This window comes from Bos grunniens, chromosome 25, assembly GCF_055505025.1.
Source record: "Bos grunniens cultivar Pamir isolate PY7600 chromosome 25, Bosgru_T2T1.0, whole genome shotgun sequence".
Taxonomy (NCBI): domain Eukaryota; kingdom Metazoa; phylum Chordata; class Mammalia; order Artiodactyla; family Bovidae; genus Bos; species Bos grunniens.
In genome coordinates this window covers 35,072,224-35,084,961 of record NC_141189.1, presented here as the reverse complement: position 1 = coordinate 35,084,961, position 12,738 = coordinate 35,072,224, and the positions used below count along the sequence as shown (strand labels likewise).

Genomic DNA, 12,738 nt, shown 5'->3' with positions numbered 1-12,738 from the left:
CTGTGTCCCTGTCCACAGTGCTGAAGTTGCACAGGCTGGGTATTCCTTGTGATGCTTCCTCTCCAGCCCATTCACACTACCCTCTATAGAGATGCCCTCTGGAGTTGCTCTGACATCAGCCCTTATCTGATCGCCCAGATACATTAGCTGAATACAGCAGGTAGTAAAAGGGATCCTATCACATGAACTCACTGCTGAAAAACACACCCTGTATACGCATGCATTCATTTTTGTAGAACATATATTGTAGTGGTGGTGTTCAGTCGCTCAGTCGTGACCCGGTGGACTGCAGCATGTCAGGCTAACCTGTCCTTCATTATCTCCCCAAGTTTGCTCAAATTCATGTCCATCGAATCAGTGATGCCATCCAACCATCTCATCCTCTGCCATCCCCTTCTCCTCCTGCCTTTAATCTTTCCTGGCATTGGGGTCTTTTCCAATGAGTCAGTTCTTTGTATCAGGTGGCCAAAGTATTGGAGCTTCAGCTTCAGCATCAGTCCTTCCAATGAATATTCAGGACTGATTTACTTTAGGATGGACTGGTTTGATCTCCTTGCAATCCAAGGGACTTCTCAGTATGTAGAAGGATATATACCAAACTATTGATGGTCTTTATCATCTTACATTGAGACTGGTCACTGCAAGGGGATTGCTCTTTTTTAACTTATGCTCTTTTGTATTTTTGTTTGTTTTAACAATAACCCATACTTTATTTCTGTCAAATACATCTGAAAATAATGTTTAACCAAAAAACACGGTTAGGTGCTTGCTTCAGCACATATACTAAAACTAGAACTATACAGAGAAGAATAACATGGCTCCTGCACGAGTTGTCATGAAAATTCGTGAAGCATTCCATATTTTTCAGACGTAAAGTTATGGGAAACGAAATCATGGTTATCAAAGGGAAACATGGAGAGGGATAAATCAGGAGCATGGGATGAACATACACACACTACCACATGTAAGACAGATAACCAACAAGGACCTACTGTATAGCACAGGGATCTGCTCAATATTCTGTGGTAACCTGTACGAGAAAGAATGTGAAAAAGAACGTGCGTGATAAATCACTTCAGTCGTGTCCGACTCTGCGACCCCATGGACTGTAGCCTGCCAGTCTCCTCTGTCCATGGGATTCTCCAGGCAAGGATACTGGAGTGGGCTGCCGTGCCCTCCTGCAGGGGATCTTCCTGACCCAGGGATCAAACCCTCGTTTCCCGTGTCTCCCGCATCGGCAGGCAGATTCTTCACCGGGGAGCCACCAGGGAAGCCCCTAGCTGATGTGTTCTGCCAGGCATCTGTAAGCCAAATAGATGGTTGCTTCATGGCACTGAGTTTGGGGCGGGTACTTAGTGTTGCTGTCATAGCAACTGGAGCAGCTGGTAAGAGAGGGAGTCAGAGTCTGACCTTGGGAGTCCCACGCCTTCTTTTCTCTCCCTCCCTGCTTCTCCCCCTCTCACTATCTGGTGATCCGCCTGCATTATCAGCAGCCAGCAGCCTCCTCTCTCCCAGCCTGGGGACCTCTGGCTAATCTCAAGAGCAGTCCATTTGTTTGGAAAATAAAAAATTAGAATTCAAAGACAATTGTTCACCAAATGTGTGAAAGCAGCTCTCGGTAACAGCTGTGGTTCTTTCCATAAAGGAGAGCCCCCAGCCCCCAGCCCATGCAAGAAAACCACAGAGCCAAACATAAAGTAATGAGTCCGTCTGTTCACTCCTGCCGCCCAGGCTTTTGCTCAGATCACAAAAGCTCTTCCTCCTTCTCTTTTTTTTTTTAAATAAAGTCTCCAAAGATCTGAGGGCCAGGCATTGTCTTTTCTGTGCCTACCTGCTTCCCTCCAAAACAGGGAGGCTCATGCTTTCCACATCATTTAGCATTAGAAAAAAAAAAGATGTACTTAACTCCTTCTGGGCAGCGTTTCTGTGAGCCTTCAGGCTGCAGAGCCAAGTTGGGCTGAATATAGTCCTGTATTTTCTTCCTTCTGGGCATGAGTCAATTAAGACTCACTACAAGGGGACAAATGAAAAAACTCAAAAGCAAAAACCCAACAATCTCAACCTAAGTTGTTAAAAAATAAATAATCATTAAAATAATAATATTATATAATAATAGTGGGCTTCCCTGGTGGCTCCCATGGTAAAGAAGCTGCTTGCAATGCAGGAGACGTGGGTTCGATCCCTGGGTCTGGAAGATCCCCCCCTCTGGAGAACGGAATGGCAACTCACTCCAGTATTCTTGCCTGGAGACTCCCATGGACAGAGGAGCCTTTCGGGCTACAGTCCATGGGGTGGCAAAGAGTCAGACACCACTGAGTGACTTTACTACTACTAAGAAAAAGAAGAAGAAATTCATTTCCTTCCGTCATGGGGAATTTCAGGCATGGCTTGACTTTGGGTGAGACTGGATCCAGAGACTCAGGTAACAATAGCATCCAGACCCGGAATCTCTGCCATCCTTGGTTTTGCCTTCTCTGTGGCCACTTCAGTTTCCAGCTTGTCTTGGGGTTCCCTGGCAACTTCATATTCCCCATATTGCCAAACCAAATGCAGAGGGAGACAGAGTTTCTCTGTCCAAGAGCTGGAAAAGAAGGAAGGTTGGAGCCTTGGTTTCTCTGGCTGGCCCTTCTGGGGTCATGGGCTCTGCCATGAACCAATCACCACGACCTGGGGATGGACCTGTTAGTTTCCCTTGAGTCAAAGGCTGTGAATTTGCCCACGCAGGAGGTTGGGGAGAAGGGGACCACAGGGACTGTAACCACAGGGAAAAGAGAGGATTTGGACGGCCAGGACATATATAGCCACTGCAGGGCAGAGTTGGAGTGTGCTGAGAAAGCAGCGTGAAATATCCACAGTGCTATCAACACTCTCAGGGCATTCACAGGAGGTAATACAGAAACGGTCATTATACACCTTTGAAAAGATGCTGAAAACAAGGTCCTACTATATAGCACAGGGAACTATACCCAGTCCTCTGGGATAAACCACATGGAAAAGCATGTATGTTGAATGTGTGCCAAGTCACTTCAGTTGTGTCTGACTCTTTGCGACCCTGTGGACTGTAGCCCACCAGGCTCCTCTATCCATGGGATTCTCCAGGCAAGAAACTGGAGTGGGTTGCCATTCCCTCCTCCAGGGGATTTTCCCATCCCAGGGATCCAACCTGTATCTCTTATGTCTCCTGCACTGGGAGGCAGGTCCTTTACCAGTAGCGCCACCCGGGAAGCCCACATATATATCAAAATAGAATGTATATATGTGTGTAACTGAGTCACTTTGCTGTACAGCAGAAATTAGCACAACACTGTAAGTCAACTATACTTCGATCAAGAAAAAAAAGGAAAGAAAGGACTTTCCTGGTGGCTCAGTGGATAAGAGTCCACCTGCCAATGCAGGGGACGTGGATTTGAACCCTGGCCCAGGAAGACTCCACATGCCTCGGAACTACTAAGCCCAGGCGCCACAACCACTGAGTCCTTTCTCTGGAGCCCTTCAGCTGCATCTACTGAAGCCCGAGCACCCTGGCAACAAGAGAAGCCACTGCAATGAGAAGCCCCGCAACTAGAGAGCAGCCCCCACTCGCCGGAACTAGAAAAAGCCCTCTCGCAGAAGGAAAACCCAGCACAGCCATAAATAAATAAACAATTTTTTTTCAAAGTCCTGTTCCATCCTCTTGCCCACACTTGGAAACAGATAATGTTATTATCTCGCTTTCCAGATGAGAAAATAGAAGAACTGAGTGGTCAAGTAAGGAACCCTAGGTTACACAGTTAATAAAAAGCCGATCTGGGCCTTCAAGCCCATCTCTCTCTGAGGTTAAGGCTTCTTTTTCCTCTTTGAAACATTAGACTAAAGGAGTGTTTTAGGTAAGTCAGGTATGGATGGGGTTGTAGCTGCTGTCCCATTCAAGAAAACCTCAGCGCAGGAATGTCTTCAAGGTCTCACCACGGCCAGCATTTACAGCTTGCCGCAGGTATGTGCTGGGCTTCCCAGCTAGTGGTAAAGAACCCGCCTGCCAATGCAGGAGACACAAGAGACACGGGTTTGATCCCTGAGTCCGGAAGATCCCCTGGAGGAGGAAATGGCAACCCACTCCAGTATTCTTGCCTGGAGAATCCCATGGACAGAGGAGCCTGGCAGGATACAGTCCATAGGATCACAGAGTCGGACATGGCTGAAGTGACTTAGCACGCATGCACAGCTGTATGGGGACTGCTGGTCTGGGCCCACGTCTGTGGCTTCACCTGGGTCAGACAGTCCCGGCCAAGAAGGCAGAGGCAGGATGAGAATGCCAGCCCAAACTGTGTGGACCCCCTGGCCTCCTCCCCTCAAAGAGCTCAGGGAGGCCAAGAACTGGAGGTATGAGCAAGTCAGCAGAGTGGGGCGGAAACGGTGACTCAGCCCCGGGTCAGGATTCCCAGCTCCTTGGCCTGAGGGATGAGTCATTACCTTGACGCCTTCAATTTTCACACTTCTAACTCTCCCAGCCTCGCCTAGGATGATGAGGAAGGAAAGCTCCCTGCCCCCCGGGCTGTGCCCCAGATGACCTTGAGTTCAAATTCAGTCTTTGCTACTTACCAGTCAAGGGACTTTGAAAGGACTTCCCTGTGGTCCAGTGGTTAATCCATCTGCCAACTCAGGGGACACGGTTTCAATCCCTGGTCGGGGAACTAAGATTCCACATCGTTGTTCTTCAGTCACCAAGTCGTGTCTGACTCTTCGGGACCCCGTGGACTGCAGCACGCCAGCTTTCCCTGTCCCTCACCAACTCCCGAAGTTTGCCCAAGTTCATGTCCACAGACCTCGGGGCAACTAAGTCTGTGTGCCACAGCTACTGAAGCCCGAAGGCCCTAGGGCCCCTGCTCCACGAGAGAAGCCTGCAAACCGCAACTAGGGAAAGCCTGTGCTCAGAAACGAAGACCCAGCGCAGTCAAAACAAAAGCAAAACAAAACGAAATTCAGGCTCTGCTATTTGTCAGTTAAGCGTCTCTCGCTCAGTTGTGTCCGACTCTTTGCGACCCCAGGGACTGTATCCTGCCAGGCTCCTCTGTCTGTGGGATTCTCCAGGTAAAAATACTGGAGTCGGTTGCCATCTCCTCCTCCAGGGGAGCTTCCCGATCCAAGGATCAAACCCAGGTCAAAGGAACTTTGACAAATCACTGAGTTCACATTTTCCCATCTGTAAACTGGAGGTGATAATGTCTGTCTCGCTAGGCTCCTTTACCTGGTTGGTATTTCTTGAGCACCTACTATGTGCCAGGCATGGGGGATATGGTAATAAACAAAACAGACAGACTTCCTGCCCTGGTAAAGCTTACTGGGAAAAAAATAAGAAATTATGTATGTGTAATGTAATATCAGTTGCTTATGAATACAGTGAAGAAAAAGCAAATGGATGAGGCAAGAGAGGGGCAAGAGGGTTGAAGAAGACAGTTTCTAGTGTTCAGCATGGGCCTCCACATATTAGGGCCTCAGTGAAGAACTATGAATTCTCCCTCTTGTAGCTTCAGGAAGGAAGGCCCACATGGTTTTCAGCACAGAAGGGGCTTCCCTCCCTTGGGGTGATGCCAGGTGACAATTCCCAAGCAGGGTCCCAGGACTGGGCTGAGGGTTCCCAGCCCCCACTCAGTGTATGCCTGTGTGTGTGTGTGTGTGTGTGTGTGTATGCATGTAATGTATTTTTTTTAATATTTATTTATTTGGCTGCATGGAGTCTTAGTTTCAGCATGCAGGACTTTCAGCTGGGGCCTGTGGGATCTAGTTACCTGACTAGGGATTGAACCCCAGACCCCTGTACTGGGAGCACAGAGTCTTAGCCACTGGACCACAAGAGAAGCCCCTAATGTGTTTTTTTTAATTGAGGTGAAGTTCATACAACATAAAATTAACATTAACCATTTAAAAGTGAACAATTCAGTGACTTTTAATATATTCACAGTACAGTCATCATCTCTATTTAGTTCCAAGACATTTTTCAGCACCCCAAAGAAACCTTGTATCCACTAAGCATTCACCCTCCATTCCTCCTCCTCCCAAACTCCTACAAACCACTAGACTTACCACTTCAGGACACTTCACGTAAATGGAAGCTTACCATATGTGACCTTTCGTGTCTGGTTTTTTTTCACTTGGGATGTTTCTGAGGTCCATCCACATTGTGGCATGTACCAGAACTTCATTGCTTTTTATGGCAGGATATGGCTCAGACGGTAAAGAAACCCCTGCAGTGAGGGTGGCCTGGATTCGATCCCTGGGTTGGAAAGATCCCCTGGAGGAGGAAACGGCAACCCACTCCAGTGTTCTTGCCTGGAGAATCCCATGGACAGAGGAGCCTGGTAGGCTACAGTTCATGGGGTCACGAAGAATCAGACACAACAGAGCAACTAAGTACAGCACAGCACATTACTCCATCACAGGGACAGGCCATACATGTTTATCCCTTAATCAGTTTAAGTGTATCCTTACGTTTTATACTCTAGACACGTCGTGTGCCCCATCCCAGCCCTGAGAGCTGATTCCACCAAGTTCTAAGAGGGAGCGAAGTGAGACGAGGAAGGGAGAAAAATGAGTACAGGGTGCATTAATGGGCAGGGTACCATGATGGACTTTGGGGACTCTTTCCCTGGGGCTCCCCTGAGGGACTGTATGGGGTGGGCAACCAAGCCTGATCGCCACAGCTACTGAGCCTGTGCACCATAGAGGCTGCAACAGTGAAGCCACCATGCACTGCAGTTAGGAGCGGCCCCTGGTCACTGCAGCAAGAGAAAGCCTTCGTGCAGCAACTAAGACCCAGAGCAGTCAAAAAATAAAATAAACACATAAAGCTTAAAACAAGTGGGTGCCTCCTGCTGCTATCTGGCAGAATTCTATTAGCTTTCTTCATAGCGCTTAACAGTTTGTGATTATTTTATTTATTGCTTCACTGATGTATCGTCTGTCTTGACCACTAGACTCTCAGCTGCATGAGGACAGGGGTTCCTCTTGTTCACTACTGCACTCCTAGTTCCTACTTCAGGGCCTGGCTCAGAATAGGAGCTTAATAAATATTAAGTACCCCTGGAGCATAGCTGAGTAATAAAATAAATGAACCCACCATACAAAACACGCTGTTGCTACGTCGCTTCAGTCGTGTCCGACTCTGCGATTCCATAGGCAGCAGCCCACCAGGCTCTGTCCCTGGGATTCTCCAGGCAAGAACACTGGAGTGGGTTGCCATTTCCTTCTCCATTGTGTGAAAGTGAAAAGTGAAAGTGAAGTCGCTCTGTCATGTCCGACTCGTAGTGACCCCATGAACTGCAGCCCACCAGGCTCCTCCATCCATGGGATTTTCTAGGCAAGAGTACTGGAGTGGCTTGCCATTGCCTTCTCTGATACAAAACATACTGATGTCATATTTCTACAGTCCCAACGTATACAAATTACACTGTTTCCAAATATTAATTAACAAAGCCTTTGGAATTTCCCTGAGGGGTTGGCCAAGGGTGCTTCCAAGTGGATGATCCAAGACGCAAATAGAGCGAAATGATTTCTTCTGGGTCATTGATGACTCAATGTCTGGGAATAGAAACATACTCCAAAACCTTTGCTCTAGTTAGTCAAGGTAATTATTAGGCACGATAATTAGGCTCGAGTGTCATCAGCCAGGCTGTTTTGTGACCTCTTGAATGTAAAACCTGCACTAATTCTGCTCTAACGAGAGGATCTGTTGTCGTTTACCATCCCCCAAACTAGTTTTGCTTTTTTCTGGGCGATCAAAATGTTTCTCTCAAAATACAATCTTTTCAAGAATAGATGCTTTGACTCACTCACTGTCACATTCTGGGATCGTCCCTCTAATTATTTCCCTCTGATACAGTTTTTGTTTCTCTGGGTTTCTTTTTATTTTTGGTGTTGGGGTTTGAAATTTTTTTCTTATGAACTTTTCAATATTTTTATTTATGGCTGTGCTGGATCTTCGTTGCTGAGGGCTTTCTCTAGTTGCGGGGTAAGAGCTCGTTTCAGTGGCTTCTCTTGCTGCAGAGCATGGGCTTTAGAGTGAGAGGCTCAGTAGTTGTGGCTCTTGGGCTTACTCGCCCCACGACAAATGAAATCTTCCCAGACTAGGGATTGAACCTATCTCCCCTGCAATGGAAGGCAGATTCTTAACCGCTGGACCACCAGGGAAATCCTAAAAAAAATTTTTTTAATTAAAATATAGTCTATTTGTCATGTTTCAGGTGTACAGTAAAGAGATTCAATTAAACACACATATATTTTTTCAGATTATTCTTCACTATAAGTTATTACAAGATATTGAATATAGTGCCATTTTGGGGAGGTTATTTTTAGAGGTCAATTCTGATCTCCGTACGAACTCTTCTGGCTCATTTATTGATTGAATCAGTATCCATGGCGCCCCCTACTAGGAGCTTCCCAGGTGGCGCTAGTGGTAAAGAAACGGTCTGCCAAGGTAGGAGACAAGAGACACAGGTTCCATCCCTGGCTGGGGAAGATCCCCTGGAGGAGGGCATAGCAACTCACTCCAGTATTCTAGCCTGGAGAATCCCATGGACAGAGGCGTCTGGTGGGCTACAGTCTATGGGGTCGCAAAGAGTCGGACACTTTGAAACGACTTAGCACTGCCAGGAGCAGGGCTCTGTGACCACACCTGGGATGATTGGGAAATACAGTTCTCACCCCAAAAGAAAAGCCTTCATATTTCTGTCAGTGTGAGGAGGAATTGCAGCATTTAACTTATTACTTTATTTTCCTCTTGACCTGTTCTCATAGCCAACATTTCCTGAGGTCTTATTCTCTGTGACGTACAGCCTTGGCATTGCTCAGTTAATCCTTAAAACAGACTTCAGAGGAAAGTTACCAGTAGTGCTATTTTTATCATCCCCACTTTACAGATGAGGAAACTGAGGCACAGGGCTTCAGTAACTGGTCCTATGTCACAGTGCTGGTGGGTAAATGATGGTTGCCAGATCCGAACCCAGGGAGCTGATATCAGAACCTGTGCTCTTAAGCCACCACCAGACTCAGTGTACTAGAATTTTCCATTGTCCAGAAAAACTTTCAAGTTCTCTGACATTGCATGTTCTGCATATTCACTCAATAAACATTCGCCAGTGACTCTCTGTCGGCAAGGTCCGACGGAGGCGATGAGCAGGGTGTCAAGATGAACCAGGGCAAAATCTTGCCCTAGAAGCAGAGCAGTCTGGGGGAAGGATCAGGATTTTGGAGCAAGATCCTGGACTCGAATTCTGGCTTGGTCAGTAATTAAGGTTGCCAGATTTAGCAAATAAAAATATAGGTCACCCAGTTAAATTTCAGATAAACAGTGAATAATTTTAGTGTCACTATGTTACATGCCAGCTTTTGTTATATTTTATTTGGCAACCTTACGGGTGATTGCTGTGTGACGGTGGGTACATGACTCAGCCTCTCTGATCTCAGACTGCCTGTGTTCAAAATGAAAATACTGATCCCCATTTCACATAGTAAAATGGGCTTGGAGGAGTAAAAGCACATGTTTATATTAAGTATGCACAATGCTTCAGCTTCTCATAACTGGTCCATTTTCACAGAGAGCCCACTCCAAACTGCTCCATGCAGTAGCTTGGGTCAAAGGACTTTTAAAATCAGCCCAGGCCAAGGCCTACTGAAGACTCTTTGAGGTTCCCATGGCGCCTAGACTAAAGCCCACAGGCATCTGGATGTTTCTAAAGTCCTTCAGGCTGTAGTGTTCAGAGCAAAGACCCTTCTCAGGAACCCACCCTAGAGACTAACCCCATCCATATCATTTTTCTTGAAACCCATCTTCTCTTCCCAAAGTCTAGTGGCCAGGACAGTAAGCTCTTGATGTGAAGGAGGAGGGAAAATGCATGGGGTTTAGGGTATGAGATGTTGCAGTAATCCAGTGCAATCCCGCCAGATATATTTTGAATCCAAATGCCTCTCTCCAGCCTCTTCCCTCCTCTCCATAATGGCTCCCCTAGTCCAAGGACCACCACCTCTTCCCTGAATAATCTAAATAAACTTTTTAAAAAAATTTTAATTTAATTAAAAAAATTTTATTTTGGCTGCGCCACACAGCATATGGGATCTTAGTTCCCAAACCAGGGATCAAACCCATGCCCTCTTTAGGAAAAAAAAAAAAAAAACAACCCATGCCCTCTGCAGTGGAAGCTGCTGCTGCTGCTGCTAAGTTGCTTCAGTCGTGTCCAGTTCTGTGCGATCCCATAGATGGCACCCCACCAGGCTCCCCCGTCCCTGGGATTCTCCAGGCAAGAATACTGGAGTGGGTTGCCATTTCCTTCTCCAATCCATGAAAGTGAAAAGTGAAAGGGAAGTCGCTCAGTCATGTCTGACTCTTAGCGACCCCATGGACTTCAGCCTACTAGGCTCCTCCGTCCATGAGATTTTCCAGGCAAGAGTACTGGCGTGGGTTGACATTGCCTTCTCCATGCAGTGGAAGCACCCAGTCTTAACTGCTGGACTGCCAAGGAAGTCTTTCCTCTTTTTCATTTTTAATTAATTATTTTTTGTCTTAAAATTTTTTACATTTTATTTTGGAGTACAGTTGATGGACAGTGTTGTGTTAGATTCAAGTGTTTCAATAAACTTCTTACTGGTCTCCCTACTTCCACACTAAAAAGTCACAAGAGCAAAATTTTTACTACAAAAAAATTTTTTTAAATAGGCAAAAGTAGAGGGAAAAAAATGAACACAATTTCAACAACAATTGGCTCATCAGCTCATGACCAATCCAGTTTCATCCACTCCCCAGACCTCTGGGATTTTTAATTTCTCCTCCCCAGGATTTTTTTTTTTTTTAATTTCAGCCTCAAGGAAAGGAAAATGTGAGTTTTCATTAGTTCCCCTGCAAATGTATTGCTTATTATGGCATCAGCTTTATTCCAAAATTTCTTCAGGGATTTGCTTTTGAATCCAAAGTTTTCATACTCAACACCAAAGTTTAGAGATCTTTTTTTAAAAAAAGTTTCTCTCCTGCAAATCAAAATACTTGGCTTTCAAGATTATTGTCTCCACCATGAGTTTCAAAAGCCTGCTTAGGAACTCATAAAAGCCAAGAATTTGGCTCTTTGGAGCTTTCTTTTTTTAAAAAATTGGTTTGGGTCAAGCTTCTTCTCTAAGGAATGTATCCAGGATGATTCAGGACTCAGCCTCAATACTTGGTTTTGTGGAGAGTCACAGGATTGCTTTTAAAAAGGGAACAAACACAGCATTGCTGTCTGTGCAGAAAATGTTACCCAGGGCTATTTTTATTGTCGTTAAAATAACGATTTCAGTGAATTTAAATGATTTCTCAGAATACTCACAGATGTGAGGCCCATTACCCTGTTTTTCCAAATAGTTAAGCTCTTCAAGTACCATGTCTCCTACTAAAAACTTTCACAAGACCCTAACTTCCAAGCTTGGGGTGGTCATTTTCTCTTTAATACGTCAATATCCTGGGTGTTTCAGCAAGACAAGCTTGCTTCTCAGGACTGCACCAGTGCCCCCTCGAAAACCAGTGTTCTGGATATCATCTAGCATCCCTTGTCTTTTGAAAATTCTGCTTAGCTTTGTGCCATCTGATTTACTTGGTCATCAGCATTGGCATTAATGTTGAAGTTAGTCATACGTTTACACGCACACACAAAAAAGTCAGAGTTTTCTTTTTAGGCAAATCTACTGAAGTTTCCCAATATTTTTCAAGCCAAAAATCGCCCAGAATCAGATCTTACCCCGAAAGGATAATTCAGGCCCGGACATGATACAGACAAACCAAAGGGGAAGGAAGGAGGGTTAGTGGTGAAAACCACTTACTGAGAATAGAATCACGGGTGTTTATCCTGAGCTCAGCCAACAGCTTCCCTGGTGACCTGATGTGCCAATGGTAGGTTCAGTTACCAAGTGGGCAGTTTTCCTAAAGACAAAACCAGAATGCACTGAGTCCTTAAAGCCAGAGGCAAGAACACTTGTGTTTTCTTAAAGTGGCTCAAATTATCACCATTGGGTATGCCTTGATTGTTTTGTTCTTAATAATTTTTTTAAAACGTTTTATTTTGTGTTGGGGTATAGCCAGTTAACAATGTTGTATAGTTTCGGGTGAACAGTGAAGGGATTCAGCCATATATATACATGTATCCATTCTCCCCTCTCATCCAGCCTGCCACATAACATTGAGCAGAGTCTCTCAGGCTATACAGCAGGTCTTTGTTGGTTATGCATTTTAAAAACAGCAGTGTGTACATGTCCATTCCCAAACTCTCCAACTTTTAATTTTGCAACTCTTAGATTTACAGCAAAGTTGCAAAGATAGTATAGATTCCCCATCTGCGCCCCCGCTTCCCCTCCATGGTTTTCCTGCATTATAAACATCTCACAATGTTCCCATATATATGTTACAATGAATAAACCAACAGGGACACATTTTTCACTAACCGCTGTACTGGGTTCAGATTTCCTTAGTTTTTACCAAATGTACTTTTCCTGGCCCAGAATCCCATCCAGGACACCACATGATCGCATGGACTCACCGTGACTCCCTAGACACCTCTTGGTTGTGACAGTTTCTCAGACTTTCTTGTGTGTGTGTGTTTTTTTTTTTTTTTTCCCCAATTGAGTTGCAATTCACATACTACAATATCCATTCTTTCAAAGTGTACACTTCAGTTTTAACATTCAAAAATAGGGCAGTCATCCCTACTAATTCCTGAATGTTTTCTTCACCTCTAGAAGAAACCACAC

At 45.4% G+C, this 12,738-nt stretch overlaps 1 non-coding gene across 1 annotated transcript; it reads left to right on the top strand.

Moving 5' to 3' along the window:
• The first annotated feature begins 762 nt into the window (after window positions 1-762).
• Window positions 763-865, top strand: LOC147345450 (U6 spliceosomal RNA). The gene has a single exon (XR_015155114.1). It is a non-coding gene; the product is annotated as a U6 spliceosomal RNA (small nuclear RNA).
• Window positions 866-12,738: the final 11,873 nt, after the last annotated feature.